The sequence below is a fragment of the Carettochelys insculpta genome, chromosome 3 (genome assembly GCF_033958435.1).
Source record: "Carettochelys insculpta isolate YL-2023 chromosome 3, ASM3395843v1, whole genome shotgun sequence".
Lineage (NCBI taxonomy): Eukaryota > Metazoa > Chordata > Testudines > Carettochelyidae > Carettochelys > Carettochelys insculpta.
In genome coordinates, this window is record NC_134139.1 from 104,893,606 (window position 1) to 104,905,667 (window position 12,062).

Consider the following 12,062-nt stretch of genomic DNA (forward strand, 5'->3'; position numbering starts at 1 on the left):
ATGACTTGAATCTCTCCCCATGAGGCATATTTCCTAACCCTTTAGTCATTTTTATGGCTCTAAATCCACTCCAATAGATCAGCCTTTGTCTTAAATTATTGACAGCAGAACTGGACACAGTATTCCAGAGGCAGCTGCGAAGATTATGAAAGAAGAATCAACCCTATTATGCCACCCTGCCTCTTGTGCTGTTATTTACAACAGTTTGTGCTAAGTAGGAGTAAAATGTTACCATTCTTTTGACACATGCTGTGTGGTGACAACACAACATGCAAGCAAATAGAATCAGACCCAATATCTGTAAAAGCTCTGGTATGAAAGACACAAGCCAGATTTTATTGTTCTACTTGGTACGGTAGATCAATTCCTATGGATACTAGTCTGGTACAGTGGATATGTACAATATGATTTGGAAACATTGCAGAATCTCCTTCTAAAAGCTCAAGGGAGTTTGTGAACTGAAGTCATGGAACGGTCTTTTGTCAGAGCTACATGCTATGACAAATGATGCATATTGTCTGTGTGTACTACAGAAATGCAATACAAAATAAATCACTAAGAGGCATGGTTCTAATATTTTGCCTCTCCATCTGGCAGCCACATTCAGTACTAATCACCATTTGTCTACACCTGAGATTTCTTCTTCTGTCTCCACTCTGAACACTGGAATGCCTTTGAAGACATGCTTTCATTTAAAGACCTGTCCTCATGCTTACGTATTTCTGGGTCTAAATCTGCTCTGCCTTCAGGTGGCGTCTACACTAGCCCTCTCCTTGTGGAGGCGGCAGGGTAATGAGCAAGTTGGGAAGATGCTGATGAGTTGCTGTCATGAGTATGCAGTGCCTCATTAGCATAATGCCGGCTGTGCGCAATTTGAAGGCACCACTTTGGAATTGTGTCCTGCCCATATAGATGGGGGCCTTTCGAAAGGATCCCCCAGACTTCAAAAGCCCCTTCTTCCTAAAACTAAATAGGAATAAGGGGCTTTTGAAGTCCAGGGGTCCTTTTGAAAGGCCCCCATCTACATGGGTGGCGTGCAATTAGAAAGCAGCATTTTTGAATCTTGCACGGCTGCCATTATGCTAATGAGGCGCTGCATATTCATGACAGTGCTTCATTAGCATCTTCCCAACTCGCTCATTACTATTCCCCTTCCGAAAGGAAGGGGCTAGTGTAGATGTAGCCTCAGTGAGTCTCCCTTTGTACTATTAAATTTGGTAATTTCCCTTTTCTAAGACAAAATATTCCTCCATTCTGGCAAACTGGCATAGCTGACTCTGCTCCATCCACACCTGGACTCCAAACCTCTGGTGTTGGGGTAAGGTAGGAATGGGACAGTTAAACACACAATTCACATGTGGAACTGATTGCCACAAGGTCACAAGAGTCTTTTAGCAGTAGCAAAGTCAGGTGGCCATGATGTAGCTGCGGCAGTGTGTAGAATGGACATTCATCTTGAAGAGTCTCCAGCAAGTCTCTTTCCTTTTGCTAAAAGTAAATACGGGAGGATATCAGCTTTCTTAAAACCCTCAGTACTGCATCTGCCAACCTCACTTATAGTCAGTCTCGAGCTCTATTCCTTTGAACCTGAGCACGATGAACCTTCCGTAGAAAAGTACTTCTGCATGTTGGATGTGACCCCCTCCTTACAATCATCTTGGTCTGAACTGCTGCCACACCAGAACTTGCCAAGCTTCTCAGTGCTCCTCCTTATTTGTGACAAATCAAACCAAAGGTGTTATGAATATGCCATAACTATTGACACTGCTAAACTGCTTATTTTCTTTTCCTGCACTGTTTTAGCAGCCACATTTCTGGTCCATATAACAGAGGTGTCATCAATGCTGCCTACAGCACTCATATCTTAGCTGCTGCACAGACATCCGGTTTTGCAGACAGAGGCTTTTGAAGACACCAAAATGCCAATGACACAAGACTGATCTGATGTGTGAGTTTAGCTATAGAACCTCCTGCTGTTAACTAACTCCCCAAAGATATAAAAAACTATTCACTGTTATTGCCACCTGCAGGCAACATGGGCAGGTGATTTGCTTCTGTTTTAAAGGAAGCATGCATAGCATCCCCATAGATCACCACTGATCTTCAGTCCTAGAACTTCTGCAGTCAGCAGGATTAAAAGAAATGTGGACATTTACATGGATCATAAGAACATCCAAAGCAAGCCTTTAAAGAAAGCCCACCCACACACAAAAAATGCTTTTTTGCCAACAACTATATTTGGGGAAATCATTCATGTTGAATACTTGGCAATTTTGCCTTTTTCCTATTTGTAAATTGTCCACAGACAGTTTGTGAAATTCTCAATGTCAGAATTAGTGAATTTTTTCAGGGCCCAGTTCTTGGTCAGCATATGGTTTGTGAACAGTTCAATGTAAATTCGAAAGTTTGAAATTTGAAATTTTCAGTGCCTGTTAATTACCTAATTCACAGTGTTTCCCCCCATCTGCCCCCCTTTTGTTTAGTTATTTGCTCCAGGATTGGCTGGTTTATGCAGTGAACCAACAATAATGTGCAGCTTTTAACTGGGTGTAAAAAAATCAAAGATTTTGCTGTTTATGCAATCTGAACTTTGGGTTTTGCAACTCTTTGGTCACTGAACCTTAAAATAGGCATAGTATCTACACTAATAAAACTGAGATTCCCAACCGTGGTCTGCAGATCACTTGGTAGTGGTCCATGGAGAGATGGCCAGTTACATGGAGCTGACTGTTCCCTTAATAGCATTTGCTAAGTCATATTTTTTTAAAAAACGGAATAAGCATTTAATGCTTTTCTATGTAAACAATTCCTGCAGCCACCAAAGGGTTCATGTACGAAGTTAATCATAAATTGTGTGAGTGGTCAGAATAAAGATGAATCACAGATCATGAGAGTTCGCTCTCTACTAAGTAGAGGTGTAGGCTATGAGAAATTTAGAAAACCTCTGTGACAGAATATCAACAGAAAGCCAAACACCCCCCAAAACAGCACAAAGAGAATCAGTCAGAGCCTGATCCAAAACCCACTGAAGCTGGAGCCTTAGGTAGGGGCTTTTTATTGAATTACAGAACTCACGTATTCAATCCAATTCAGTACATTTTAAAATGTAAAACATTGTAGAATTTGTTGCAGTATCTGTCCCTTTTCGATGGTGTACACTCTTTCCCAGGGGGGCAGCACACTTTAGCTCTCTCATATGGGACCAGGGAAGGGGAGACAATTTCTAACTCCTGTGGGAAAGGGGAGGGAGGGGGTGAGAGAGAGAAGGTCGGAGACAGAGAGAGAGAGAGAGAGAGAGAATGAACGAATGAATGATGGAATGTAAGATGTGATTATGAAGAGAAGCCAATGTTCATAAGAAATTTAAAAAGTCACCTGACTGGAGCAGCTTCTGTTTCTTGTATTGACAGCTTTAAAGAGTGAAATGTAATAGTGTTCAAAATTCACCATCTCCTGTTTCATTTCTTCTCAAAAATGTAATTTACTCTTGATACACATAAACCAGCCAGTCATCCAAGTTGGAGGAGTCTTGTGATCAATGCATTCCTTTCAAGACAGCAACTGTGCTAACATGCAATAAATAAAATTTAAAAAAAAATCTGCTATGGGCCCTGTCTTGAAGAATCTGAGCCAATATGAACATCCTGTGAACTCTGAATGAACAGTTCATTTACATCTGTATAGTCTGGTTTAACTGGAGTAGTCGAAGCTGGGCTCCCAAGAGCAAAGGATGTAATGACTTTTTCAAATAAGGACACGAATAAGCATTTTTGAAAAGAAAAAAAAGAGAGCGAGAGAGCAAGAGAGCTATATTTACATTATAAAGAATAGGTCAGATTCTGCTCTCAGTTACAGGTACAGAACCTGACCAGTTGTGTTTTCCTTCCAGGAAATAATGGTTTCTTTTTTTAACCTTGGAATGAAAAATGATCCTTTCAGAGTTTTTGCTTTGGATACAGCCACTTGAAAGGGGTTCAAAGCACTGAAACATGTGAGGTCAGACCATGTGAGGTCAGACCATGAACTTCAGCACTTAGCATCTGCAATATTAAGTTCAAATTTATCTAAACTCAGCCCTGATATAAATGGATACAGTTCCGCTGAAGTCAGTGGAGTTGTGTCTACTTACACCAGAGCTGAATTTAACTCATGAAGACCTTTGACAAAGCATTAGATCAACTGCTTGTAGTGCCAAACTGTTTAAATTAATCTTTTAAAGATCATGGTCAGTAATGCACAAACTGTCACTCCTCTGCAAGTCACTCTTAATAATAGACTTCAGCAAAATGTACAGACATTTCAGTGGGGAAAGGGATTTGCTGTTCCCTCTACACATTTTATTGCCAATCACCCACCCAACTCAGCAAGCCACCTGAACATATAGGGAAGGGACCTCTCTAAAGATGTTCCTGTTCAGCTGTAGGAATCCAGCTACATTAGAGTGTATGTGGGAAAACAATCTTCAGTTACTAATAGCTTCGTGCTGAAATTGTCCATGCCGGGGGTCTGCTTTGGGTTGATTAAGTTATACCCACAACAGTTTAACTGTCTCCAAGAATGAATCTAGAGAAAAAATGTGTTTGCCCATGTTAAAAAAAAAATCTGCAGATCTTTGCTGTCTTTGCTGTGGGAGCCTCCAGAAGAACTCTCTTTTCTATGAGCAATCCCATGCTTCAGAGAAGTGAAGCCACAGATAATGGTGAAACTCTGAGCCACCAGGAAAACTGATAGGACAGACAATAAACTGAATAGTCAACAGGAGCAACCTGAAGTCAATAAGAAAACAAGTGAAACTGTTGGCCCAACCAAAGTCTGTTAAAATCAAGCTGACAGATTTGATCAGTGCAGATGACTAATAATTGACCCCAGATTTACATATAAATAATTCACATTTTACAGAGCACCTTATACAAGAGAACCTAAAACATGGAACTAATGCAAATAAAATTAAGACACACAAGCATAATCTTCATTTAAGCGAAAAGCAACAGAACAATGGTTCTTCTTCGAGTGGTCCCCGTGGGTGCTCCACAATAGGTGTCGGGCTTGCCCGGCGCCGCAGATCAGAATTCTTCAAGCAGTTTCTATTCGATCATGCATGCGCCAACGCGCACCACTCCCTTGCGTGCCCCTGGCCACGTGCGCGATCTGGTCCCCGCCAGTTCCTTCTCAACCGCCATCGGCTGCAGACGGAATCCACTCAGGCTAAAGCCAGAGACAGATAAGATAGTTGTTTTTACGTGTAGTTTGTTTGTTTTGTCACTATCAAAAAAAAAAGAGAAAGAAAGAGAATATTAGCTAGCAGAAGGAAGAGGAACGAAGGAGAGAGGGGCGGACAAGAAGGCTAGTTAAGCCGTCCGCTGCCCCGCAGGCCGGTGATTGTTATTTTGGGTTAGAAAGCACTGATTAGTGGCTAAGTACTCTATTAACAGTAAAGACTCACCATGATGGCCTCCTCGGGGTTTAAGAAGTGTGAGTCATGCCACGAAGCTATGCCGGCCTCCGATGGGCATAGTGAATGCATTCACTGCCTGGGAGAGTCACAGGTTACCCAGAAGTGTTCCCACTGCGCTAAGGTTACAGCCAGGGCCAGGAAAGACAGAGAGATGAAGGTCAAAATGATCTTGTTTGATAAGGCTCTCCAGCCAGAACCGCCGGAGAAGCCTCACGCAGAAGGGCCCTCTGGGTTGCATAAAAGAAAGGCAGCCTCCTTGACCCCCTCGGTGCAGAAGAGGAGGAAACTCTCCCCGGCTCGATCCTTGCCAGTGGGCCCAGCGGGCAGGACGAGCGGAATGCAGAGTCCCCAGCCGCGAGCTCATGAAAGCGGCAGCGCAGCAGCGCACGTAGCAGAGGCTGAGCCTCCGATTACACAACAGACGGCATGCAAGGTGCCGCGAGCGCCAGCGAGGCAAGCGCCGGAATCGGCGGCAATGGCCCTGGCGGCACCGGCCCCCACGGCGCCGACGATGCAGGGGCACCTGGCATGGAGCCTACCGGTGCCGGAGGAAGCTACCTGCGCGGCACCGCAGCTGACTGTGCCGAGCGCGGCGCCGACAACGGGGCCGAGATCCCCGGCACGGGAAGGGGCGGCGCCCACCCCGCAGGGGAGGGGCAAGGCAAAAGCAAAAACTCGGCACCTCAGTCCATCTCCAGGCAGGTCCGCGCTGCCCTTATCACCTAGGCCCCGCCCCCCAGATACACACGCCGCACCGATGGGCTGTAACTCCACCAGCTTATCTAGGACTTCCCTCTCCGTTCCTCCAACCAATTTCGCCGTGGCTTGGGCCACCTTCACCATTTCTGGGCATGGATCCCCTTGAGTACTATCACAAACCAGCTTCACCACTATCTGTGTCATCGCGGAGGTCCCGCTCTCCCAGACATCATGGGTACACTCCCCGATCGTGGTCCAGGTCTCCGTCACCGGGCCCTTGCCCATGCTGCTATGGTCGTCCTCATCATGCTGAACACAGACACTGCAGGTCTAGATCCAGGGGCAGGCCCTCCCCTGCTTCTCATCAATACCCCCCTGTACACTCTCGCTCTGGGACAGGAACACAGTTGTCTCAGGGGGAGTTAGGTCCAGAATCCCGAGACTTTCCTTCATAATCCTCCAGGGAGCAAGTATATCATCGACCTCAGGAGCCAGAGGATTTGAGGGAGGTTTACCCCAGTGGTTCCTCCTCATCCTCCCCAGATGAGGCCATGGCTCCCGGGGATGTCTCCCCCTCGGATGACCTTAAACAATTCCAGGAGCTGTTCAAAAGAGGAGCTTTCACGCAGGATATTCAAATAGCAGAGGTGCAGGAGAAGCATCATAAACTCCTGAAAAATTTGAGACCCCCGGCTTCATCTAAAATCGCTATCCTGCTGGACGAAGCCATTATGGAGTCAGCCACTAACATATGGCAGACCCCAGCCTCTATTCTGCCTACGAACAAGAGAGTGGATAAGAAGTACTTCGTCCCAGCCAAGGACATGGAGTTCCTCTTTAGTCACCTGCAACACAATTCTTTGGTGGTTGAATCGTCCCAGCAGAGGTCGAAGGCGTCTCAGTACAAATCGGGGGGGTCGGATAAAGATGCTAAGAAGCTAGAGCTGTTTGGCAGGAAGGTATATTCCTCCTCTACCCTATTATTGAGAATGGCAAATTACGCGGCACATCTATCAAACCACAACTTTGACAATTACTCCAGACTTACTCCCCTCATGGATTCACTCCCGGAAGACAAGAAGCCGGTGTTAAAGGCGATTGTTCAAGAAGGCTATGCAGCATCGCGGACGGGAGTCCAGATTGCCCTGGACGTGGCGGACACAGTGGCACGTTCAATAGCTGCAGCAGTGGTAATGCGTAGGGAATCCTGGCTCCAGACATCTGGTATCCCCAGGGACCTGCAGGCGAAGATCGTGGATCTTCCCTTTGATAAACAAAAGCTGTTTGCAGACTCAACCGACTCGGTCCTCCACTCCAGCAAAGACTCGAGGGCCACACTTAGAACCTTGGGTATTTATACTCCCCCATACAAGAAGAAGAAATTTTATCCTCAGCAAAGACGCTACGCTTACCAACCACAGCGTGCTCAATATCAGCGAGGCTACGACCAAGGGCGCCATCAACAGCAGCAGCAGTACAGGACTCCCAGGCGATGTTCTCAACAAAGCCGTACACCCTCGGGGCAGGCCCAGAGACAACAAGTTTGACGGGTATGTCAGGGCCTGCACTATCAACACCATCGCTCAATGCCACTCTCATCTCATGTTCCATCATCGCCTCAAACCGTTCCACTCCCAATGGCAAAAGATCACCACAGACAAATGGGTGCTAGAGATTATAGCCACAGGTTACACGATCCCTTTCCAGTCACTTCCACCAACGAAGCCTCCCACCAGGCCTCATCTCAGGGACGCTGCCCACGAGGCGAGGCTCAAGCAGGAGGTGGATCACCTTATGTTCATAGGGGCAGTGGAAAGAGTGCCGGAGCAATTCCAGGGGAAAGGTTTTTATTCACGCTACTTCCTAACAGAGAAGAAAACAGGACGCTGGAGGCCGATCTTGGATCTACGGGGCCTCAACCGTTACTTGCGCAAGCAACGCTTTCGGATGATCACAGTTGCCTCCATACTTACGGCACTGGACAATGGAGACTGGTTTGCAGCCCTTGACTTACAAGATGCTTACTTTCATATAACAATCCACCCAGCACACAGACGCTTCCTCCGCTTCACGGTCGGCAGGGAACATTTCCAGTACAGGGTTCTTCCGTTCGGCCTATCCTCGGCTCCCAGAGTCTTTACCAAAACCCTGGCAGTGGTATCAGCCTACCTGCACAGACAGGGGGTGTTTATTTTCCCATATCTGGACGACCGTCTGCTGAAAGGGGCCTCAAAGGCAGAGGTCTTACGCATGATACGCGTCACCGCGGACACGTTTTCTTCGCTGGGCCTAGTCATCAACCTTGCAAAGTCAAAGACCGAACCCACACAAGATATAGAGTTCATAGGGGCATGCATAAACTCTATCATAGCAAGAGTATACCTGCCCGACGCCCACTTCCGCGCCATCAACTCACTGGTGCAAGTCATGACGTACAGCCCCACGGTGCCGGTCCTAACGTGCCTGCAGCTGTTGGGGCACATGGCTGCAGCGACATTTGTCGTACAGAATGCCAGTTTACACATGCAAAGCCTGCAGCATTGGCTGGCGAATGTTTACAAACCGGCATCCCACACTGTCCACAAGGTAGTGTCGCCCACGACAGAGGTGCGCAGATCCCTAGCGTGGTGGGAAAGTCCCAAGAATCTGCTAGTGGGGATGCCTTTTCACCAACCACAAATGTCTATCTTTCTTACTACTGACGCCTCCCACGTAGGATGGGGAGCGCACATCGGCGACAAGGTGACGCAAGGGCTATGGTCCCCTGCGGAACAGACACTGCACATAAACATACTGGAGCTCAGAGCAGTGTTCAATGCGTGCAGACATTTTCGAGATTACCTGCATGGCAAAGTAGTCAGGATCAATACCGACAATACCTCCACTCGGTTCTACATCAATCGACAAGGAGGGGCACGATCCCGTGAGTTATGTGCGGAAGCAGTCCGATTGTGGAACTGGTGCATCGCCAACAATATAACGTTGAAAGCCTCGTACTTGCCGGGCGCTCACAACGTGAAGGCAGATCAGCTGAGCAGGCGTTTCGCACTCACGCACGAATGGCAGATCCGCTCCGACCTGCTACGGCGCATATTTCGTACATGGGGGTTTCCCCAAGTCGATTTGTTTGCCACCCAGTACAACAAGAAGTGCCCCCAGTACTGCTCCAGAGCAGGAATAGGGCAGGGGTCCCTGGGGAACGCATTCATGATTTCATGGAAGGGCCCTCTATTCTACGTGTTTCCCCCCACAACGCTTATCCACAAGGTTCTGCAGAAAGCCAGAAGGGAGAGAGCTCGCATGGTACTCATAGTCCCAACTCGGGACCGGCAACAATGGTTTCCCTTGTTTCTGCGCATGTCGGGTCGTCCACCACTTCCCCTACCGGTGGCGCCAGACTTACTGACGCAGGCTCAGGGGTCCATAGTGCACCCGCACCCTCAGGGTCTGCGCCTACAAGCATGGTTAATCCAGGGCTCAGAGCCTTAGAGAGCACATGTATGGAGGGAGTACAACAAGTCCTGGAGTGTAGCCGAAGGACCTCCACCAGGAGGACTTATAAACAGAAATGGACTCGATTTACAGCCTGGTGTTCCGCCAAGCAGTTAGCTCCCCTTGACGTTCCTATAACCGTAATACTAGAATACCTATTGGACCTCAAACGAGACGGGCTTTCTCTATCCTCGCTAAAGGTCCACCTCACTGCTATATCAGCTTTTCGGCATATAGAGGAAGGGCCCAATGTATTCGCCCACCCTATCGTCACAAGGTTCTTGAAGGGGCTGGTAAACCTTTACCCCCCTCGAAAACCGCTTCTGCCGTTATGGAGTTTGGACTTAGTGCTCAGCACGCTATCAGGACCACCCTTTGAACCATTAGCCACGGTACCCCTCCGACTCCTTACGATGAAAACAACCTTCCTCCTTGCGATTACATCAGGCTGCAGGGTGAGCGAGCTCGCAGAAGTGATGGCAACACCGCCCTGCACAGTATTCTCAAAGGAGGCGGTAACCCTATGGTTACACCCAGCCTTCATTCCAAAAGTTTCTTCAGAGTTCCATCTTAACGAACCAATAGTTTTACCATCGTTTTACCCGAAGCCTCACAGCTCCAGCAAGGAGGCGCGCCTACATCTCCTAGACGTGAGAAGGGCGTTGGCCTTCTACATAGACAGAACTAAGTCCTTCCGGAAAATGGACAGGCTTCTAGTGTCTCTCGCTCCCAGGTCAAAAGGGGAAGGCCTCGCTTCACAGAGAATTTCAAAGCACATCGTGTCCTGTATAAAAATGTGCTACGAGCTTCGAAAGACCCCTTTGCTGGCCCTGCCTAGGGCTCACTCCACCAGGGCGGTGGCGGCATCAACAGCCTTCTTCAAGGGCATCGCGTTAAAAGACATCTGTACAGCGGCGACCTGGTCATCCTACGACACCTTCGCCAAGCATTATGCCCTACATCGGGTATTCGAGGAGGATACCCGTCTGTCGACAGCAGTCCTCTCGGGGGCAAGCTGCACATGAATCCCACCTCCTTATTTGGGTTACTGCTGGGTAGTCACCTATTGTGGAGCGCCCACGGGGACCACTCGAAGAAGAAAGAGAAGTTACTCACCTGTAGTAACGATGGTTTTTCGAGATGTGTCCCCATGGGTGCTCCACCATCCGCCCATCCTCCCCGCTTCGGAATCTGTGTCTGGTGTTTTTCAGGAGCATCCGAGGCGGTTGGGCAAGGAACTGGCGGGAACCGGATCGCGCACATGGCTGGAGGCATGCAAGGGAGCGGCGTGCGTCGGCGCATGCGTGATCCAATAGAAACTGCTAGAAGAATTCCGATCTGCGGCGCCGGGCGAGCCCGACACCTGTTGTGGAGCACCCACGGGGACACATCTCGAAGAACCATCATTACCACAGGTGAGTAACTTCTCTTTACTGCACTGGCCTTGTAAACCAGGGATTATGAGGTCAATCTTTCTTGAAGCCATAAATATATCTCATAATAGTAGCTTTGGAGTACCTATGGGTTGCTATGTCCTGCTGTGGGTTCAGAGCACTAGATGCAGTGACCTCTTGAGATCCCTTTGAGTTCTATTATTCAATTCAACTCTAACAGATGTGGGGAGGGGAATGAAACAGAGTACGGCATCCCAACTACACACACACAGCCAGATGACAGCAGAGCTAGGAATAGAACTCAGAATATATGACACCCAGTCTTTTGCTGTAATCAGGAAACCATGTGCTCTCTGTTCCAGTTCTGATTCCAGTCCAATGGATTACATTAGCTCTGCTCCTGAATTTATATTAAAAAGCCAGAGCTAGGTAATTCATGGTTTTTCCCGTGGTAACAGCCATATTACAGAAATGCTTAACTTAAAGGACAGCTGCCAGAAGAATTCTTTCTTCAGAGAAGAGATACACATGAAATCCCACTTGGGAAGCTGAGAGCACATATTTAGAAGCAGCAACGGAGCCACTATAACATTATGAAAAAGTTGCAACTAGCTCTCTTCCCTCACACACAATCTCATCCTTCACTCACAGATTAATGAAAATGGGGTAGGCCTGGAAAAGACTCTGAGAGGTCAAGTCCAATCTCCTGCACTGAGGATCAACTAACTTTAGGCCAACACTGGCAGGTGTTTGCCTAACTTTTCTTAAAAGCTTCTTCCACAATGGGAATTCCACAACCTCCCTTGGAAGTCTATTCCAGAGCTTAACTATCCTGACAGAAAGTTTCACCTAATATCTAACCTAACTCTCTCTTGCTGCAGTTTAAGATAATTACTTCTTGTTTATGCTTGCAGTGGACGTGAAGAACAATCAAACTCCGTTCTCTTTATAACAACCCTTAAAATACTTGAACATGTTATCTGACCCCCACATACCCCACCCCACTGACTTCTTTTCTCAAA